Genomic DNA, 22,492 nt, shown 5'->3' on the forward strand with positions numbered 1-22,492 from the left:
ACGAAAAAATAGATGAATATCGTATTTGTTGAGGCCAAAACATAAACTTTTAGCACTAGTTTTCTATTTTCTTGGTGTTCTCTAGAGAGTGCCATATTTTGGTCCAAAATCCAAAATTTTTAGCACCAGCTCCCTATTTTCTTGGTGTTCTCTAAAGAGTGCCATGTTCTGGTGCAAAATCAAAATCGGCCACCAATATCTAGTTCTCAAAGCTTTTCATGAAGTCAACCATCCAGCAATGTGCCCTCCACAAGCAAAGCACTAATTCCCTATTTTCTCGGTGTTCTTTAGAGAATACCATGTTTTGTGTTCCCTAATTGAAATAGTGCTTGTGCTACAATGCTAAATAGTCTAGAGAGAAAGTAAATAATCAAAAGTCAAAAGTGCTTGTGATATGATGCTAAATAGTTTGGAGAGAAAGTAAAGAATTTAAAAAAAAAAGCATGAGGAGAAATGAAAGATTTTCCATTTGATGATAGATTGCCAACAAACATTAAGTGGGAGATTGTTAAGAAGCTACATGAGTTTGTGTGATCAAGTTTCATATTAAGGACAAAGATTGTGATGTATACATGGATGGTCTCTAGTAAGATATTGGGAACCCTTGTATATTTGTTATCTCCTATTCATCCAATAAAAATGTATTAGAGATTACTGGATTGGGTTATCTTGATTCTTTAGTAATTTCACAAATGAGGCCTTATTTGCTAGTACTACACTATGATGCCATCACTAAGAGAGGATGAGTCTTAAATATTTTAGATACACATACATATCTCTTTGTAATGGCCTAGACGTTGAGCTGTTTTGACAATGCTAAGCAAGAAATGGAAAGATTGATGGAAAACCAATTTTTGTGAAGTTGAGAGAGGACCCACAAGTGCTAATAGTGGTCTTCGATAAACTTGTTGTTTCCTCTTATGTGGGAAAAGGGAATTACTAAGGAGTGAAATCCCTAATGAAATTAACGACTCAATTCATAGACAAGCTTAAGCATGCATGTGAAGTATAGTAAGGACAAATATTGTAAGGTAGAGTAGGTAATGAAATGGCAACAAAATAATCTTTTGAAGACCTTGAAGAAAGATTGCAAATAGCCCTAATGGCTCAAGCAATCCCCTCCCTCTAAGGCCCTCTTCCTAGCCAAATATGTATTGCACACATAGATGGTTTCCCATAAATTTAGTCCCATGTCCAAAGTTAAATGGAGAATATAATGAATGCCTTAATCCTTATGAAGGAGAGCTCATGGTAGCATGTGTCTCTAATAATGTGATTACAGTGATATTTCGTACTACCTTCAAATGGATGGCATTTTAGTGGTACAAAAGATAGGCAACTAGATTGTTTGGCTCCTAGGATGAATTAAGCTCCAGTTCCTCACAAATATTAGGTGGGGAAGTTTTGAAGAGTTGACAAGAGAGAAGTTTATTAATTTGAATCAATAATATAGAAATAATGGATTCATATATTTCTAAAATGAGATGGTCAATGCATAATTTGGATGATGGGATACAAAAGGGTGTGTTCATCATAGGATTACATTGGATATAAGAAGATGTGTGGAACTAAAGAGACCCAAAATTTACAAGATATAGTAGAAGTTGCATGACTGTTTGATGAATTTGAGATGAGAGTGCTTAGTCCTATGATAGAATAATATTTCATGATTGACTAATAGTAGAAATTTAGTAAGTGAATCCTTTTATGGATATTTTCACCTATTCTATTAGTAGATGCCAAATTTGCCTTGATATAATGTATGTAGACAACAATGGCCTTAGTTAGTACCAACTTGTAAGGAATCAACCACAACATCACTACAAATAGTTAGATTAGAATTAGTAGCCCAATCCAACCTCTTGGATAATCAGAATGTAGGTAGACCCCCTAAACTTATAAATAACCTATGTATGTTGTCACCATAGAAACCTTTAAAGTCCAACTATAATAGCTACAAATGGCATTGCCTTGAACTTTTGTCTTCCACCTTTTTTGAATATCATTGACTTTCTTAAAAAGCACACCCTCAAGGTGGCTCACTTGAGGGTAATTTTGGTAATTTTAGGATCATTGCATGTCTTACTCAACCAAATCATCATGCTAGATTGAGCTCTCAGCTAAGGAACATCTCAACTTTACTCTCTTGCAGACCAAAGGATTGCCACTTATGAAAGAACCATCATAACTCTTGAAATACTCCTAAAAGTGCCTAAGAATGGTTCACTTGAGGGACTTCATCATTGATTGAAACCTTTGGCAACCCCTTTGAAATGAATTACACCCCTTACTTGCATTTTGGGGGAAGCAAAGCAATTAATGTGACTTATACATTTGAGCACAACAAAGTCAATACAAAGAAAAGGTCTTCAAAGAAATTTCCAATAGTAAGAATCACAGTCAATATGGTTCATCTCAAGAGTAGATTTACAAACAATGATCATCTTTCATAATCTCCATTGCACCCCATTAGACTAGAACTAGCACAACAACTTGCAAAGAGCTACCCTAGAAATCTTCTTTTACCTTGTAAATGCATTCTATGGGTTTGATTTCTCCTCAAAGCTTCCATTTTTGTGGATGACTCACACTCAAGGTAAACCACCTTGTGGACGACCCTTTCTTTTTCTAAAAAGTACAAATGGAGAGACTTGATCTCTCAAAGTTAGGTCCTTTTATATAGAATTGTAGATCCTTTATTTTTCTAAAAAATACAAATAGCAAAACTTAACCTCTCAAAGTTAGTAGGCCCTTTTATAAAAATCATTCCCTTAAGCACATAACATGACTCCTGGTTGTGTGTGATTGCCCCTTTTCTAAGAGGGGGTTATCCCTAAATGTTTTTTATAGCTAAGGCTAGAGGATTGATTAATAAATCTTATGACAACATGTGGGAGCTCACGCTCAACCACCAAGACCCACGTAGTGCTTATTGTTTCAAGTGTTTTAAGTCAAGTGCAATGGCTACCTCTCACATAGCCATGTGCATTTTCATGCCTACGAGTACATGAGCTTACCTTCATGCCCGATCTAGTTGCCTCTTCCCATGAACTCTCTCGTAGCTCCACGATCCAAGGTGCAAGATCAGGCAAGCTCGATCCTCAAGCTCCATTGCGTGTGAGACAAGAGAAGAGAAAAGAAGAAGAAGAGAGGAGAAGATGGAGAGCTTCTCTACCACGGTCCCTCACCCTCACATACTCACTCCCTCACACTCCCTCTCTCAAGCATAAGCACAAGAAAGAAGAAGAAGAAGAAGAAGAAGAAGAAGAAGAAGAAGAAGAAGAAGAAGAAGAAGAAGAAGAAGAAGAAGAAGAAGAAGAAGAAGAGAGAGAGTTTTAACCACACACAAGAATGACCTTCTTCATTCTCTTTTTGCCTTTTATATATGCCCTACTCCTCTTTGGGCGCTCATCCCTTTCTACATGACCGGCCATTTTAGCCTAGGTTCTCTTTTCCTATTCCCTTCCTATTTACATTTTTCTTTCACCCATGCTTGTCTACATTTAGAAATTGCATAAAAGGGAGCCTGGGACTCTTTTACAAGGATTTAATGTGCACTTTTATATTTAAGATGCTCCTTTTCCCTTTTGCACTCCCCTTGGACTTTTAAATTTGCTCCTTGCACTTTTGTCTCCTTTTTCTCTTGTTTTTCTGTTGGGCGACCTTTTTCTACTTTGTCCTATGTCTTTTTGATTTTCTTTCACTTTCTTTGCATCAGGGTTAACATGTGTGGACTTTTGAAAGTTGAATTCCAAGACGAAGAAGGATCATTTCCCTATCCCTTTCATAGACCAACTGTTGAACACAGTGGCAGGCCATGAGCTCTATTCCCTCTTGGATGGATCTAGCAGATACAACCAAGTCCAAATTGTAGAGGAAGATCAATCCAAAACAACATTCACAACAGAATGGAAAACCTATGCTTACAGAGTGATGCCGTTTGGGCTTTGTAATGCTCTTGCTACTTTTCAACGAGTGATGATGGCTGCCTTCTAGAACCATTTACATGATTTCATAGAGGTGTATCTTGATGACTTTTGTGTCTATAGCCTAATCCATGAGCATTGGGGACACCTAGAGCAGTGCATTGACAGATGTCGAGAGTATGGGATTTCTCTTAACCCCGACAAATGTGTCTTTGGTGTCTCATCAGGAGTTCTTTTGGGCCACATTGTCTCTGCACAAGGGATAGCAACAGATCTTGCTAATATTGAGAAGATTGCTGCCTTGACAGCCCTAACTAATCTTAAGCAATTAAGGGGATTCCTTGGCCATGTGGGCTATTACAAAAGTTTTATTGCATAGTTTGCCATGAAGGCAGCTTCTTTACATAAACTCCTGAGAAAAGATGGCGAGTTTACATGGACCAATGGTTGTGATGAGGCATTCAACACCTGGAAGCAGTGTTTGATTGAAGCACCCATCTTGCAACCTCCTGATTGGACAAAGTAGTTTCATGTGCACACTAATGCATCAATTGAAGGCCTAGGTGTAGTCCTATGCCAAAAGGGTCCCTCTAAGTTAGATCAACCAATCTATTATGCAAGTCAAAAAGTAACCGATAGAGAGCAGAACTACACAATGATGGAGCTTGAGTGTCTAGCATGGTGTTTGGTTTAGAAAAGTTCCGACATTATCTACTGTTGATGCATTTCAAATTGTATGTGTACCATGAAGCCTGTCCTTCCTGATGAAAAAGGCTGATGCGAAGGGAAGAATGATGAGATGGCTCCTTCTATTTCAAGAGTTAAACTTTGAAGTGGTTACCAAACTCGGTCATTCTCATTACCTGGCTGATCACCTTTCGCGAATCCTTCAAAGCGATGAGGAAGACGAGCAAGATGATCCAGACCTTCTTGATGCTTCCTTATTTCTAGTCGAAACAATTACCCCATGGTACACAGATATAGCCAACCTCTTGGCAACCCAACAGTATCCCCCTGGCATCTTGAGTTGTGAGAGGAAGAAGCTTCTGTGAAAGGGAAGTGAAACCCAGGAGGAAGAATCTTAGTGGTGAGAGCTATGGTGGATGGAGAGCAAGAGCCAAGAGAGAGAGAAACTCAAAAGTGGGAACTCCAACAACCACAATGTGTGGCCGGGCCTTCCTTTATTCAAATTGTCACTAAAAGAATAAAGAATAAGTGATTGTGATGGGCGCTCGCCACCTGTAGTGTGCAGTGGCGGGTATTGTTAGTGTAGTAATACATGGGCGGTTAGGCGAAGGTGCCTTTACCCCCAACAACCTCCCACTTAAAGGCAAATCTACCCCAGTGCGAGAGAAAAAAGAAAGACAGTACAACATGTACACATGTACAACAGGATGAGGAAAAAGACATCATCTCATCCAATGCCCATCAATCTCTTGAGGAAGGCAAAGCGCTCGGTAGTGAGGCTCTTCGTGAGCAAGTCTGTAGGATCCTGCTCAGTCGGAATCTTGACAAGGTCAACAGACTTGTCCTCAACGACTTTGCAAACGAAATGATACCTCACCTCAATATGTTTCGTCTTCGCATGGAAGACCGAATTCTTGGCCAACTGAATGGTACTCATAGAATCCAAATGCAATGTAGATATATCATCTGTCATACCAAGGCCTGCACAATCAAACGGCCTAACTAGATAGCCTCCTTGCAAGCCTCTGTGGCTGCAATATACTCGGTCTCTGTAGTAGAAAGAGCCATACACTTCTGCACCCTAGACATCCAAGAGATAGCCCCTCCAACATAAGCAAACACATAGCCAGAAGTGGACTTCCTACTATCTGCATGTCCTGCATAATCAGAGTCAGTGTACCCCACGACCCATGTATCCTAGCTACCATAGCAATGGCACATATCTGCTATGCCCTTCAGGTACCTCATGATACCCTTTACGGCATCCCAATTTTTCTTGCCAAGTGTAGCCATATAACGTGCCACAACCCCAACTACAAAAGCTATATCTGGACAGTGGCTATCATGGCATACGTAAGATTATCCACAGCTGATGCATAGGGAATCTTGGCCATCGCAGCCCTCTGCTCATCTGTCTGTGGACAATCGGCCTATGAAACCTTCACATGAGAAGGTAATGGACATCCAATAGGCTTAACATCCTGCATACAGAAGTACTCAAGGACTTTATGAATGTACTCCTTCTATGATAGATAGAGTAGTCCTTGAGATCTATCGCACGTAATGCACATACCAAGTATATGAGAGGCCTGTCCCAGATCTTTCATCTCAAAGCTCTTCTTGAGCTGAGCCTTAAGAGCATCTAGCTCCTCACGAGCTGTCCCTGCTAAAAGCATGTCATCCACATAGAGTACCAAAATCAGTAAAGAACCGTCATGGGCTTTCTTCGTATACAAGCACGGATCCATAGCACTACAGCTGTAGCCCTGTGACTGCATGAATGCATCAAATTTATGTTACCATTCCCTAGGTGCCTGCTTCAAGCCATATAGAATCCTCTTTAGCTTGCACACTAGGTATTCCCTGCTAGGGTCTGCAAAGCCCTTAGGCTGCTCCATGTAAATCTCATCATGCAAGTCCCCATGTAAAAAGGTCATCTTGACATCCATCTGGTACAAGTCTAGGTCAAGCTGTGAAACCAAAGGCAAGACTAAGCGCAGGGTGGTGATCTTGACCACAGGAGAAAAAACTTCATCAAAGTCAACACCATGCTCCTACTTAAAACCCTTAGCAACCAATCGAGCCTTGTATGCTGGCTTGGGGTGTCCAGGGGTACTTTTCAGCTTGTACACCCACTTGCATGGCAAAGCCTTCTTACCCTAAGGAAAGGAAACCAAACCCTAAGTCTGATTCTTATGTAATGAGTCAAGCTCAGACTGCATAGCCTTATCCAAGAGTGACAATCACCCCTGCGCATAGCCTCGTCATAAGTGAGAGGCTCTCCTGCATCTATAACCAGTACATAATCCATAGAGGGTGCAAAACGGTTAGGAGGTCGTCTATCTCTAGTAGAATGCCACAATCTAGGCTCTGCTGCTTGACCGACATTCTGTCTAACATCAGTATGTCTAGCATCTAGGCCATGGGCATCAGGTGATGCTGCACGCTGTCTAGCTGACTGTGGAGTAGGCTAAACAAGAGCAAGTGGCTCCTCCTGAAAGATAACTCTGCATACCTCAACCACTTTCTCAGGCTGCATATGCATTTTGTCCTCATGAAAGATGACATCATGGCTGCGGATCACTTTTCGTGCTTGGGGATCCCATAGACGGTAGCCCATCTCTCTTGGATCTCCATAGCCAATGAAAATGCATTTGACACTTTCAGGATTGTCCTTGGGCACATGGCAGAATGCCTCACATCCAAAGACACGCAAATGATCATAAGAGGGGGGCTTGCCTGCCCATACTTGCTCTGAAACCTGAAAGTCAATGCCACTGCTAGGTGACCTATTAATGAGATGCATTGCAGTAGTAACTGCCTCAGCCCAAAAGTGCTGCGGTAAGCCATCCTGGCTAAGCATGCTACAGACCCTTTCCTAAATGGTCCTATTCATGCGCTCAACCATACCATTCTAGGGAGGGGTGTAAGGGGCGGTCAACTGATGCTTAATACCCCACTCATCACAAAATTGCTCAAAAGCACGTGATACATATTCACCCCCATTATCTGACCTTAGTCATTTTAGCCTTTTCCCAGATTGGTTCTCTGCCAATGTAAGCCAAGGCTAAAATGTGTCTAAGACATTAGATTTCCTCTTTATGGGATAAGCCCAAACCTTACGTGAGTAATCATCTATGAAAGTAACAAAGTACTTTGCCCCACCAAGTGACTAACAGGGCATGGGCCCACATACATCTGAGTGCACAAGAGCCAAGGGCTCACCCATGCTTTTCTTACCAGACTTTTTATGTGTATTTCTAGTCTGCCTGCCATACAAACAATGATCACAAGGTTCAAAATGCGAAGAGTCAAAAGGTGGAAGATACTGCAAAGCACGGAGCATTTTCATTCCTTTAAGAGACATATGCCCCAAACGAGCATGCCAAAGGGATACATGGGGAATAGAACCCACAGGCAAAACATGATCCAATGTAGCTCCAGATACAAGTAAGAGATAGAGGTTGCCAGACTTGGCACCTCTTGCAAGTACAAGCTTGCCATGAGTAATTTTCCATGCAGAGTCTCCAAAAGACACAAAATACCATGCATCATCAAGCAGTCCAGCTGACATAAGGCTGCGAGTCAACGTAGGTACATGGCATACATCATGCAAAACAAAAGAATTGCCAGAAGGAAACTACAGCCTAACATCTCCAATGCCCACAATGTCAAGAGACCTGTCATCACTAAGACGCACAGAACCATACATGGTATGATAGATATGAAACCAATCTCTACAGGGTGTCACATGAAAGGGCACACCTAAATCCAAGAGCCAGCACTGCGCATACATAGAATGTATCTCAGAAGTCTATAAGGCATCACATGAAGAAGTTGCAAGTATGTAATCATCATCTGAATCAGTGGCCCGCATGACATTAACCTCTTTTATCTTCACATTGGACTTTGCAGGTACAATACAGTGCTTAGAAGACCTTTGCTGCACTTTTTCTTTTCCCTTTTCCTTGCACTTAACCCTCTTGCTAGTCCTGATGATATGGTTTTGTCCTAATAGGCCCTCGCAGCCACCTTCCCCTCCCCCTTGGCTTTCTTTCCAACTGATGCAATAGAGGTGGTGAGGATGATTATGATACATGGCATCTTGCCATTCGATGCTTCAAAGATAATAAGAAAAAGAAAAAGAAAAAGAAAAAAATATATCGATCATGGGAGAAAAGGACTTCGGTCCTTGTCATGCCGACCTATTCTTTGAAAAAAGGTGGAAACATCCTCGAGAGTAGGAAAAACAAAAGAAGAAGAAGAAAAGAAAGAAAAATAATAATAAAATAAAAATAAAACTGCTATAGGAGAAAAGAAAGTAATTCCCTGTCATAACAATCCTCGTTCCAAGACAAGGTGGCACACACCCTTGGACGGGAAGTTGGCTTTGGAAAAGGTGGTGCTGAATCTCTAGCCAAGCTCTTGCAGATGACATTTTTTGAGCCACCTCCCTTGGTGCACTAAATCTTATAACCTCTCTAGTGCTTTTGATTCCTACAACTGACGCCGTTTTCAACATGTAATACCAGTGCCGCGAACTTGTTGACTACCTCCCTGGGTATGCCTCTTCATCAGTTGATCCACGTTGATACCATCAACAGACGAAGTTGATCTCTATTGACAAACTTCGAGAGTCGTGAGCTTTCATCCTAACCGGATGGGGATGTGAGTATGGGCTACCCTCTGTACTCATCAATAGAGCGTGAGACAGAGGGTGGGATGAGTGATCAATCCTTGCCCTTGATATTCAACAGAGAGGTGAAATGTGTGAATGGAGCGTTGCATGCACGGGCGATGGGCCTCTCAATGGACACATCACAAACTTGATCCTGTGCACGGCACTATAAGGCTCCTTGGCCTTCCTTCTTGCATCGTATGCTGGCACATGGTGGGATGCACAGTTGCACATCAATTGTGCATAAGGCACACACCCTCTGCACACGTGATCGTGTGGATAACATCAATGGGTTTCATAAATGGGCTGCCCTCCTGTAGCTATCAATAGAGCGTGAGACAGAGGGGGGGCTGAGCATGACTGGTGTTTCCTCAATCAATTATCGAGAGGTAAGGATTGAGAGGGACGTTATGACAGTTGGAGTCGGGTACGTTCCTATTTTCCTATACACACACATGATGGGTTTCTGCCATCACCATAAGACACGTCACTATTCTATGCACTGTACTATCAGGCTCCTTAGACTGCCTTCTTGCACCTATGCCATACGGGTTGGAACCCACTCTTGCACCATTAACTGTGTAAATTGGCATACTCCCTCTGAATCATTTCTCCCTTGTTCCATTATAAATCAGGTGTGAGTTATGGGTTCCCACGATTATTTATTGAATAATGCGGGAGTTAGGGCGAGCGACTGTTCTTTCATACTCCTCCATGAGCGATAGTGAGCAGAATGTTAAACCTTTCATTATCACCGACGGATTTCACCGACATAGCTACCTCGCATCTTTGCACGTTTACGAGGTATATACTCATGGATATCCTAATTCTGATCATGCATCTATGATACAACTAGATTTTACCCTGATGGGGTCCCTTCCCCACCCACCCATTCTCTCTCACCCCACTCTTGAGGACGTTCCTCCCATGTTTCTTGCTATCACTTAATTTGATGACTTTTCATGTGAATGTACCCTACGTTCACCCGAACCCATATCCAACCTTATAGCCCTATTTTTCCCTTTGAATGGTACACTTTTTCTTCTTATAGTCCCCTATTCCGATCACTGGATTACAAGTTATTAATTTTTAAAGAATTTTACATTACCTTGACATGTTTCCATGTGAGCATGGATTTTGCTTCGGAATGGCTAATGGATGTAACAACCCTGCCCTATACCTTCCACTTGATATTTTTTCTTTTTACAACTAGTTATTCCGAGGTAAGGTTTGTCAGTTATTATTTTTTGCAGGTTTTTGTGTCTTTTTCAAGTATTTTTTCGTCCTTTTTCCATGCAAACCTGCCCTATTCTCCTCGAAACTTTCTTCTCATTTGATAGCTTTGTTCGACTGACCTTCCTACCCATTATTCCTTTTTATTCCGCCCTATTTCGCCTTTCGAAATTTTCGTTATTAATTTGTATCTATGTTTTTGGGCCCGTTTTATCGTTTTTCCATGTGAACGCCTCCTCATGCCCTCAAAAATGCGTTCTGACTGATCGGCCTGTCATCCCCACTTGTCCTGACATTTTTTCTTTTTATTGTCTTCTGTTTTGATTCATGGATCTTCCACCATTAATTTCCACATCCAATAGGCAGATGCGTGTTTGTCGTTTTTCCCATGCGAGCATGCTTTACCTCCCCCAAAATTGCATTTTTCTATATTCATCAAGTCCGGCACCTCACTAGGGACCTTTTTCCTTTTCACCTTGCCGGGTTTTGACTTACATATCCCTCCATATTCCAATTTATGTCTTGTTTCGGGCGTATTTTTGTGGGGTTCTATACTAGTTGGAACCGCATTTTGAAGTGTTCCGCCGGTCCAACACATCGACTTGCCCACTTTTCCTTTTTCCTGCACTTCATTTGGGCGGACGGATTTTCTGGTATTATATTTTTTGGTGTTTTGCGTACCTCGTTTTTTTGTCTTTCATGCGTGAATGTTCGTATTTTCGGTTTTTCCGTGTGTCTATGCTCCCTTGATGTCATCCTTCATTCGGGTGTCCACCCTGCCTGCCGTTTCGATACCGAAACTGTAAAATTTTTTACCCTCATGCCCGCCTTCGCGTGCGAGACGGGAGGGGTTTCTTTTTTCTTTTAATTTTTAACTTTAAACAAAAAAAATCCCCCCTCTCCCGTTCGTAACCACCCCTCACCCCTTCCCTCCTCTCTCTCCTCTCTCTCCTCTCTCTTCTTCTTTCTTCTCTCCCTCTCTCTTTTTCTTATTCTCTCTCCTCAACCCCCTCTCTCCCTCTCCCTCTCTCCCCCTGCTTCTTCTCACTGCTCCTCCCGCTTCTTCTTCTTCTTCTTCTTCTTCTTCTTCTTCTTCTTGCTCCTCCCGCTTCTTCTTCTTCTCGCTCGCCCGCCTCCTCTCCTTGCACCACCACTAGGGGCCGTGATGCCCCCGGCCTTGGACGCCCCCACCCGGCTCATGTTCACCCGCTGGCCCCTCTTTGGCCCTTGCCTGCCCGCCCGCCTGCCCTCTCGTGTCCTTGGTTGGCCGCGCCCACTCGTCCTGGTCCCGCCCGCCTCGCCTCCGCCTTTGCCTGCCTTGTTGTTGATGCCATCTAACTGTGCTATTTTGGCGTCTCTTCCTCTACTTACAACACCCCACCCACCCCCCCGCCACCCCCACCACTCCCCCTACCTAATCCCCTCTTGCCACTAAACCCCTCGCCCCCACCCCCCCTTTTCATAAAAATATTGAAAAAAGAACAAAATTCATAAACAATTCATAAAAATCAGAAATTAATTCCAAAAAATATTGAAAAACGTTCGACACCCCCCCTCCCCTTTTCTCATGCTGATGAATGATAAATGGATATTCAATTTCTTAATTCATCACTTAGTGATTTTTTTAATTTATTGAAAATTATTTTCAAATGCCAAAGTGCTTGAAAAATTGTCAAAATTATTAAAAAATGGATGGTAAATTTTAGAAAATTTTTAGCAAGCTTATTTTTTAATATTTTCTATATTTGAAGCTGTTTCAATCCCAATTTGACCCAAAAAAAAAACACAAATCCCAAATAAACCAAACAAATAAAAAACCAAAACCAAAACAACATCAAAATTTAACCATAAATATTTAAATACATCCACACACTCCACAAAACAATTTCTCACCAACATATTTTAAAACAATAAAAACAAAACAAAACAAAAACATACCAATGAACAACTTCCACATTAAATCATAAAAAAATAATTAAGAAAATAAAAACGGTACATGATCTATCCTCAAGGTTAATTTTTTTTCCATTTTTCTTTCTTTTCTATTTTTTATTTTTATTTCTTCTTGTGGTGTTAGTATTGGTTTCTTTTGTATTGGACACGAGGTTGACTATTTCCTAGTCGCCTTATTGTTGTCACTCATGGATCTTTTTGTTTCTTAGCATTGAGTGGACGAAGGATTTTTGCATATCAGACCTTGCAAGTTTCTACATACCGCTAGGCTTTTTCTTCTCCTCTTTCCCTCCTTCACATGCACATCAACACATAAGTAATTGTAAAGAAAAATCACCCTTCATTGCACCCCCACAATTAACACAATGCACTTTCCTAGATTTGTAATTAAAATGAACCTGATTGTTAATTATAAAAGGAACCCCCACAGTTGCACGTGCACTTTGGCACCATAACCCACCTAATTTCTAAAATTCATCCATAGTGCATGCGCACACACACTATTCAGACACCTGAATATTGTAATTAAAAATGAATCCCCCAAAGTCATGCATGCATGCGCTTTGCGCCAAAGATCATGTAATTTCTAAAAACGAATCGCATTAGTAGAGACCCTCATCTAGTCAAGTCAAAATGAGTGGGAATGGGCTATGCAAATGACTCACCTTGCACTAACAGATTAATTTAATAATCAACTGAGCTTAATTGATCATCTAAAAAAAAAAATCGATAGCGATCACTTGCTCACTTCATCGCACCTTAGGTATACACATATGTTTATATGGATTGGGTTTTCTTAATCAAAGGTGTCGGTCGTATTGGTCTAAATTATTTTGGTGGTCCGAATTTGTGATTCTATTTTGAGTCTAGTCAGTGTCGACGATGCAGTGTGCTTGACTTTTTGTTCTTTTGGTGTGCTTGATTATGGGGTTTCCGGGTGCCTGACTGTTTGCATCGCATGAAGCTTTTGGTCGCATGAGTGTGTGGGTCATTCGAATTTTTTTCATAGGATGTGGATTGCTTGGGGAGGTCTGGTCCGGTCTTGTCTATTCTTCTATTTCTTTATCCTAATATTTTTCTTAGTGGTGGTATGTTTGGGGTTTTGCAAGAAATTTTCCTATTCTTGGTTGTGTGTGTGGATATCATGTGTAATCTAAATGGCATCTTCCTCTACTCCCCTGATTGTGATCCAACATGTGCCATTGCCAGTGCATGACTATTCCCTTCTCTTAGAAGCGGATTGTATTCGCAGTGTTGGTCTTCGTTCATTTGTAGCGCTGAAGTTTCTGCAAGTGATGGATAACAAGCTTTGCTACTCTTTCTTGGCGTCATACACAAAATAGTCTGGTTTGACGCTTCTGACTCTCCACTACCAATATCAGTGAAGCATTATGTCTGCTCCTTTCTACTTCCTTTGTACCTAGTGGTAATCAATTACTAACCGTCGAGGAGATCCTTTCACTTCTTTAGAAGGAGATATCTACCCCTTTGGTGTCCAACAAAATTATTACTAGTTTTGGGGTTTCTTTTGCTCATATCTCCTCTTCAGTGTGGAAGTAACTCTGCCAATTTCTACAAGACAGATTCATGTCCAAAAAGCTTGCTTCCAAATGCCTGGATCCTTGAGTACAATCAATAAAGGTTTGCCCTATATATTTCCTTAAGTAATGTGGATTTGGAACCTCTAGAGGATGGATGGTCAACTTTATGGACTGTAGATTTGTCGAGAGTTGTTTTTGATAGATTTGTGGATGAGTTAGTTTCCCATGAAGCCCATTTGTTATCTTTTATGTATCTCATAGGACATCTACAAATTCCTGGTGAGAAGGATCTGAATGTTTATGTGGGGGATGCCATTTTGCAAGTAGTCATGTATGTTCATTCCGTGGAGCTCTTATTAACGGAAAGCTTAAAGTCTTATCATCAGCAAACATCTTGGTGTAGAGGGCATGCTTGGCATCCACCTTTGGAGGATGATGCTTTGGAACTTCGTCCTTTACAAAGTGTCTTTTATAAGTTTGATATCCAGCCATTGCAAACTCAATTGTTGAGCTATCTTGCTAATCATCCATTGTTTATTGATTCCTTTTTCCAGGCCCTTAATTTTCATTATTTCATTTATCCATTGGATCCTACTGATCTTCTTTCCTATTCTCTCATGTTCTATCGCTTTCATTTATACGTTTCCCAGCTTTTTTCTAATCTTGGCACTATTCCTCTTTTATCCTTTACTCTTGCTGGATTCCCTCATATTCCTATTTTTACTCTCTGTTCTTTTATTACTGATCCTACATCGTCTCCTATTCCTCCCGAACTTCCTCCTATCTCTTCTATTTTCTTAGTAGAATCTCTTCAAACATTTTTGCTGAATTCTCCGTCTTTTCCATCTTCCTTATCCCTTCACTTACCTTCATTTTATGATTTGTCTTATCCACCTTTGCAATGTTCCCATGTCATTTCATTACCATCTCCATCTAATTCTATTAACCTTCATCCCCAATCTGTGCTAGATACACCTAGATATGACAGTGATATTCTTCGCAGAAGGCAATGGACGTTGCATGATTCTTTAATAGGACGCCTCTTATTCTAGGGTCCTAGGAGACATTTGCTACATGTTCAACTTCTTATCTTCATTTTGCTCAGGTGCATGTTCAATCATAGGATACTTCTGTACGCCTTGCTGCTCACTTTTGTTGGTATCTTACTTTCATGCATCATCAATCTCATTTGAATACTCGAAAGAGTATCCCGCTGGTAATCATAAATCCAAATGTAGATGCGATTGTTGCTCAAATGGATATCTTATGTTACCTTGCACAGGCTTTCCCTACCAGGTTCCTTATTTTGTTGGAAAGGATGTGTTGTTTATAGTTCCTACAGAATGTACCTGAATATTTTGTAGATGAGAGTAAAGCTCTCGAGCGTCTCAAGCTTAGCATGTAGTTTAAAAAGAAATATCTTTGTCCTACTTTGAAGTGAAGCATTTTCCTTGTTGTATCCTCTTTTCTTAATGAAAAACTTTTTCTGTGCTCTCTATTTTTGGGGGCATGTGTCATTCAGACTACCTGGTATTGTGTTTGTGTGAGTTTTGTGTACATTCTGTGATCTATGTGGTGTGGTGTATTATCCTCTTATGTGGAGTTGAAGATAAAGAGGACCTGATTGAGCAGTTGATGGATGGTGGTTCATGATTCTATTTGATTGATGGATGGAAGCAACCTTTTATATCCTTTACAAATTTGTTATAATTTTCTATTGATTATAAGATCTGTTAATGGATAAAGGTGTTTTCCTTTCGTTGTGTTCTTTTTTAGATACAGGTGATAAGTTGGGGTCGTGGTTGGGTGGTTTATTGAAGATCCTAAAGACGATCGAGTTGAGATCTTTCATGGACTTGTATTTCCTTTTTCTTAGGTCGTGAGGATGCTCCCTTATTAAGTGTGGGGATATGTGCTGAAATGACTAGATTTTTTGGTTGATTTTGTTGTTTTTGAGGGTTGAATGGTTGATTTTTATGGATTTTGAGTGATGATTGATTGTTTTGGAAGTTTTTGAGAGCATTTTTGATGAGATTGATTATGTTTTGAAAGCTCGTGATGATTTTTAGTAAAAATATGAGGCTCTGTGATGTTCTGATAGGTTCTGTTGAGGGACTGATACCTTCTGTTTAGCTTATGTTTTGTTCAGATTTTCTTCTGTATGAAGCATGAATTAATGATTGATGAAGTTTGAGGTTATTTGAAATATCATTGAATGTTTTTTGATAGTTTGTAATGGTTTTAGTATGAGTTATGAGGTCCTGATGCTTTCTATCGATCTTCTGTAAACCTTCTATTGAGCTTTTGTAGAGCCTTTGTTCCTATTCTGTTCTATTTTGTATGCCTCTGTAAGTGTTTTGTGGAATGTATGTGAGACTTTGGGAAAGTTTTCTAGCCTTGGAAAGAGGTGAATATAAGTTCAAAAGAGCTCAAGAAAGTGGAAGAAGTAATTGCTGAAGACTCAAGAGAAGAATGGAGTGAAGTGACAATGATGACCTGTGAGAAGTCACTGTAGTGGCTTTGGTGACCTTTCATATCAGACACACCTTTTGAAAAGGGTATCCATGACCAAAGAAGGATTATTATGAGTGATTATTGATTATTGTAGTGAGGATATAATGTACTATTGATTGAGAGAGAAATAGAGAGTTAGGGATAGCCAATTCTATGCCAAAAAATGTATCTATCTATGAGAGACTAAGAGAGAAAACTACGAAGACAATGAAGATGAATATTATGTGATATTTTTCCATTCAAAGTGGTTTTTCTTTTGTGTTCTCTTTGTTGGTTGATGAATTCTATGAAGAATATGAAGAAAATGATGAATTTTGTTGAAGTTAAAGCCGTGGGAGAATTGTTTCTATGACACTACGTGAAGATTTCTTGTTAGTGGTGTTCTTTTCCTTGTTGTAGTTCTCTAAAGAATGAAACAAAAGCTGTTCTTTGGATTTGATCTATGCTTTGTGGATTTGATGTTTGGACCCATTGGGATAGTGTGGGTGAGGACATGGACCAGGGCTCATACACAAAGTGGATTCTTTGTGCGAGAAGTTGATGGGGACGCCTGTCCTTTTCGGGCATTTCATTAATTTAGTGTGTACATGGGTGATTTCATAGCGGGTGATTCCACAAAATGCATATTAAATTAATAAACATTTATGAGTTTAGAGTGCGCACTCGTAATAAATTAAGGTTAGGATTGATTTCTAACCAGTTGATTTATTTATGTAGTTGGACTGCTAGGTATTCACTTTTGTTGGTTTAATTGTATTATTTTACTAACGATTGTGAATGCTTCAGTTGATGTGTAGAGATAGCAACAGTGGTGGAGGAAAGCATTGGAGGATAGCGAGTATTCGATTTATTGATTATATTTTGATGGGCGCATACCTTAGGCATGGCGCCTATATTTTGTCGCGCCTATTTATTGAGGCGTTGGATATTTATTATTATTTTGTATGCGCATGGGCGCACGATTATGTTATTTCTACTTGGACATTGTATTGGGCATGCCAGACTCTTTGGGCATCGTCCGTTAGCTTTATTCCTATTTTGTGTTAAAGCAAACTCAAAAGCTAAAAGCTTACTATTTTGTAATTTGGACTATTATTTGAGCTTGAAGATGATTAATACATAAAATACATGCTTTGTGGAGCACTCACACAAGGCATGGGGGGAGATTGCACCCAATTGGTCTCTTGTTCATGTCGTTCATGCTTTTTACATTGAAATTTGTGCAAAAAGTAGAGTTCTATTGTTCTTGGGGACCTTCCGGCATTCACTACGCGAGCGTACAACATCCGATCTACGCACCAGTGGTATCAGAGCGAAGCTGAGATCAAGAGCTTCCAATCGCTACCCATCTTGAGCGAAGGCAGAGCTCCTGGAATGATCGGGCTCTACGGTCAATCTCGTCACGAACGGTCGATACATGCAGATTTCTAGCGGTCAAGAACCTCTGTTTCCATCATCAGTCTGCGAAGAACCAGCTTGCAGAGGCAGAGGACCACTTCTATCTCTCCTACATCAAGTCGCCAAAAACCAGAGATAAGTCATAAACTCCATATCTTCAAGCTTTAAAAACTAAAGCTTAGAAAGCTTAAAAGAAGCTTAAAGCTTCACAATTGCATCACAAGGTCTCAGAAGATGTCAGCAAAAATTCCGCTGCGTTGAAAAACGCCCCCCCCCACGATTTCGCCGTTTTCAGTGAGATTAAGCTTATAAGCTTAATCACTTAAGCAACAAGTCAGGTAAGTCTTACAATTTAGCAAGTACTGCAAGTCTACAAAGTTCAAAGTCTGCAAGTTCTTTCAAGTGAAGTTCTACAAGTCACATAAAGCAATCAAGTTTTGAAAGTCTACAAACTCTGCAAGTCACATAAGTCTGCAACTTTGCAAGTCAGACAAGTCACCTGAAGTCAAAACTGACTTATGTTCAAAACTCATAGAAGGGTTGTTCCTGCGCAGAAACTCCGAACTGCAAAGTTGTTCATTGGAAGGTATTCTATGCATACGCAGGTTTGCTGAATCATTTTCAGCATACGAAGAAGGAAAAAACGCAGTTTTTTCAAAGATTGTGAAAGCCACACCCAAAAATATATAAGCCTTGTATTTTTGAACTTGAGCTACGCTCATCCCGCTAACTTGATTTTGAGAGTGAGAGGTCTTTTAAGTTTTACAGGATGACGGAACCACATATGGATGATTTAATGGCTGAAGGCGACCTACCTGAACCTACAATGGAGCAAAAGCTGGACTTAATTATGATGCAATTGGATGAAGAACGACGAGCTAGGCAAGCATTGCAAGTTCAACTGGCTAATTTACAAAGATCGTCTACTGATAAAGAGGAACCTCAATCTGAAGATCTTATTCGACGTACCATCGATGCGACTCTCAAAGCTCAAACTATCCACAAGGAATCAAAGATAAGTAAAAGAAATTTCAAATTCCGTACTTTCAATGGCACTCGAGAGGGAAAAACTGTTCTTGCATTCATTAGTCAGTTTGACGACTACTTTCATGAGGAAACCTATACAGAAAAAGATAAAATCAAGTGTATCACTAATCATTTAGTGGATAGAGCATCTCTTTGGTGGACTGTGGTTCGCAAGAGTATAGATTGTCCCACTACCTGGGAGAATTTCAAGAAGAAGTTTATGCAGAATTTCCTTCCTCTACAATTTCATGAGAAAGCCATAAAGCAATGGGACCTTCTTCAGCAACGGGATCGTGAGCCTATTCCTCAGTACACAGAGCGTTTTTGGAATGCACTACTCCAATTACGCATGCTTGAAGACGTACCTGAAGCGACACACAAGCGCAAGTATATGTCTGGACTCCTTGGGCATTACTACGCTGAAGTTAACATGTTCAAGCCTGCAACTCTTGAAGACGCAATTTCATTAGCTCACGACACTGAAGACAAGCTGGGAGGTAGAGACAGACGTCCACAGCAATTCCAAGCCAATGGTAACTATGGATCTAAGCAATTCAACTCAAATTTTAGAAGATTTAATCAAGGTCGTTTCATTTCATCATCTTTCCGTAAGAATTAGGCAAAACCACCTGCTTTACCATCCAATGCCAATCAAAACTCCAAGGCTATTCCACAACCAAATCCTAATGTCCCTAGACTTCCCGCCATTGCAAACAATGTAACCAAAGCCAAGCCTATAGTATGCTATAAATGTCACCAGCCTGGACATCTAGCAGCAAATTGCCATTCGAAGAAGCCACCTGCCCATATCAACTACCTTGGAGCAATGGAGGATGACGAACATGAAGATATGCCTGATTTCACGGAAGATGAGGATGACACTAATACTCCTTCGGATACTTTACCAGGTATGCCAACTCCACATTCTTTATTGACTATGAAATGTTTAGTGCATGGAAAGGAAAAGATTATTTTACATGATGACGGTAGTACTCATGATTTTATTTCTGCAAAGCTAGTAAAAGAATTGAAATTACAGACTGTATGTAAAATATTACACGGCGCAGCGAACAGAATCTGAGAAAGAGATAGAGAGTACACAACAGATAAGAGGAGAATCAATAAATTCTTTAACTCCAAACAACTGATACAAAGATGGCTCTGTCCACCCGTGCGCTTCCACTGTGTGAAGCTTAGATGGCGATCTAGACAGAAGATAGGTGAAGAGCTTAAGGCTAGCTGGAACAACAACTCTGACTGGGTGAAAGATGAGTGAGTGATGGCTGCAAAGGGGTTTAGCTTTTATAGCCTGCGAAGGTCGTTAGGTCGGCCTGTTGACCGAACTACCATATGAGTCTCCACTAGTCGGCCAGGGAATATTCCCTTTACCATCGGGCCGGGGGCGCTGCCCCCGGACCCCCACCAGTGGCCCCTTTTAACTCCCTTACACCGCAACTCGATGCAATGCGCCTCGAGTTGCTACCAACTTAACCACTCTGTCTAACCCAAAGATTAGACCCACAACAGTCACCTTTTTGCCATCCGGTCACATAGACCTCATCTGATATACAAGTCAGGACTCAACCAATGTCCGGGCTCACATTTGGCTTCTCCTCATAATGGGGGCCTTACAAATTTGAGCACCATGGATCATTGGTAGCACCTAATGAGGGTGGGGCATTGATCATATCTAACACTGTACCTATGCATTATCGCATCAAAGTAGCATTCTTAGGCACTAGGTATAATGGTACACATGAAGTGCATGACTTAGAGATTCAAATTGGTCAATACACTGAAAGAAGAAATTTTCTAGTTGTTCCATTACAGCCGAGTGACATTATTTTAGGTATGCCTTGGCGTCATCAGTATAACCCAGATATAGATTATTCCACACATTCAATTAATATCAAATTTCAAGGAAAACATCTTACATTGTATGGTATGCATGCATCTAATGCTTTTCCACTGCTTTCGCATACTCAAGCTAAACATGCATTACGCAAGAGTAGTAAATCTTATCTCATTTGGGTAAATGAATTGCAAGTTACAGAAAATCATATGCATCCTAGGCATAAAGAATTTCTTGCACATTTTAAAGACTGTTTTGCCGAAGATCTACCACCTGGTTTACCTCCTTCACATCCAGAAGACCATAAAATAGATTTGATTCCTGGTACCCAACCATCTTGTAAAGCACCATATAGGCATAACCAGATAGAGCAAAAAGAAATTCAGAGTCAAGCTGAAGAATTACTAAATAGAGGATTGATTAGATCTAGTAGTTCTCCATTTGGTGCACCTGTTCTCTTAGTCAAGAAAAAGAATAATACCTATCGTATATGCATTGACTATCGAGCTTTAAATAAGATCACTGTAAAGAATAGGTATCCAATTCCTAGAGTCGATGACCTTATGGATAAACTGCAAGGATCTACTATATTCTGGTTATCATTAGGTGAGACTAGATAAGTCAGACATATTCAAGACTGCATTTAGGATACAATTTGGTCATTATGAATTTTTAGTGATGCCTTTCGGATTGACTAATGCACCTGCTACATTTAGTAGAATGATGAACCGTATATTTTTGAAATATCAGTATTGTGTAATTGTCTTCTTTAATGATATTTTGGTGTTTAGTCAAAATGAGAAAGAACATTATGAGCATTTGTCATTAGTTTTCCAGTTATTAAAAGATAATCAACTATATGCAAATCCCGAAAAGAGTGAATTCTTTAAAACAAAAATTGAGTATTTAGGTCATATTGTATCATCTGATGGAATTAAAGTTGACCCTAAGAAAATAGATGCAATATTGAATTGGCCTGTACCTAAAAATGTGCATGAGTTACGATCATTCCTAGGTCTTGCTAGTTTCTATAGGAAGTTTGTACGTAATTTTTCATTACTTGCTTTACCACTGACTAAACTTCTAAAGAAAGGTATTGTCTATCATTGGTCCGAAAATCAACAGAAATCCTTTGACTTATTGAAACATGCATTAACCCATGCCCCTGTCTTACAGTTACTCGATTTTAATAGACCATTCTTCTTAGTAGTGACTAATGCTAGTGGATCAGGAATAGGAGCCGTACTTATGCAGGACAATCATCCTATAGCCTATTCTAGTTGTAAGCTGAAACCCTCAGATTTGAAATATTTCACATATGACAAACAATTATTAGCTGTTGTACAAGCATTAAGACAGTGGAAACACTACTTAATGGGTTCAGAATTTATGATTAAGACCGATCAGCAAAGTATTAGACATTTACTTAGCCAACCCCAAATATCTGACCGACATATCAAATGGGCATCCTTTATTCAAAGTTTTCATCCTATCATTCAATATCAACCCGGTAAAGAAAATGTAGTGGCTGATGCATTAAGTAGAAGACCTGCCATTCATAATATTTCTGTTATATCTTTTGATTCTTTGATTGCTATGAAAGATACTTATCATCAAGATATTACTTTTCATGCTGATTGGAATAAATTAGTTCAAAATAATTTGATTCCTATTGATTCACTAT

The sequence above is a fragment of the Lygodium microphyllum genome, chromosome 26 (assembly GCF_053477565.2).
Source record: "Lygodium microphyllum isolate KBCC chromosome 26, Lygodium_microphyllum_v1.1.10, whole genome shotgun sequence".
Classification (NCBI taxonomy): Eukaryota; Viridiplantae; Streptophyta; class Polypodiopsida; order Schizaeales; family Lygodiaceae; genus Lygodium; species Lygodium microphyllum.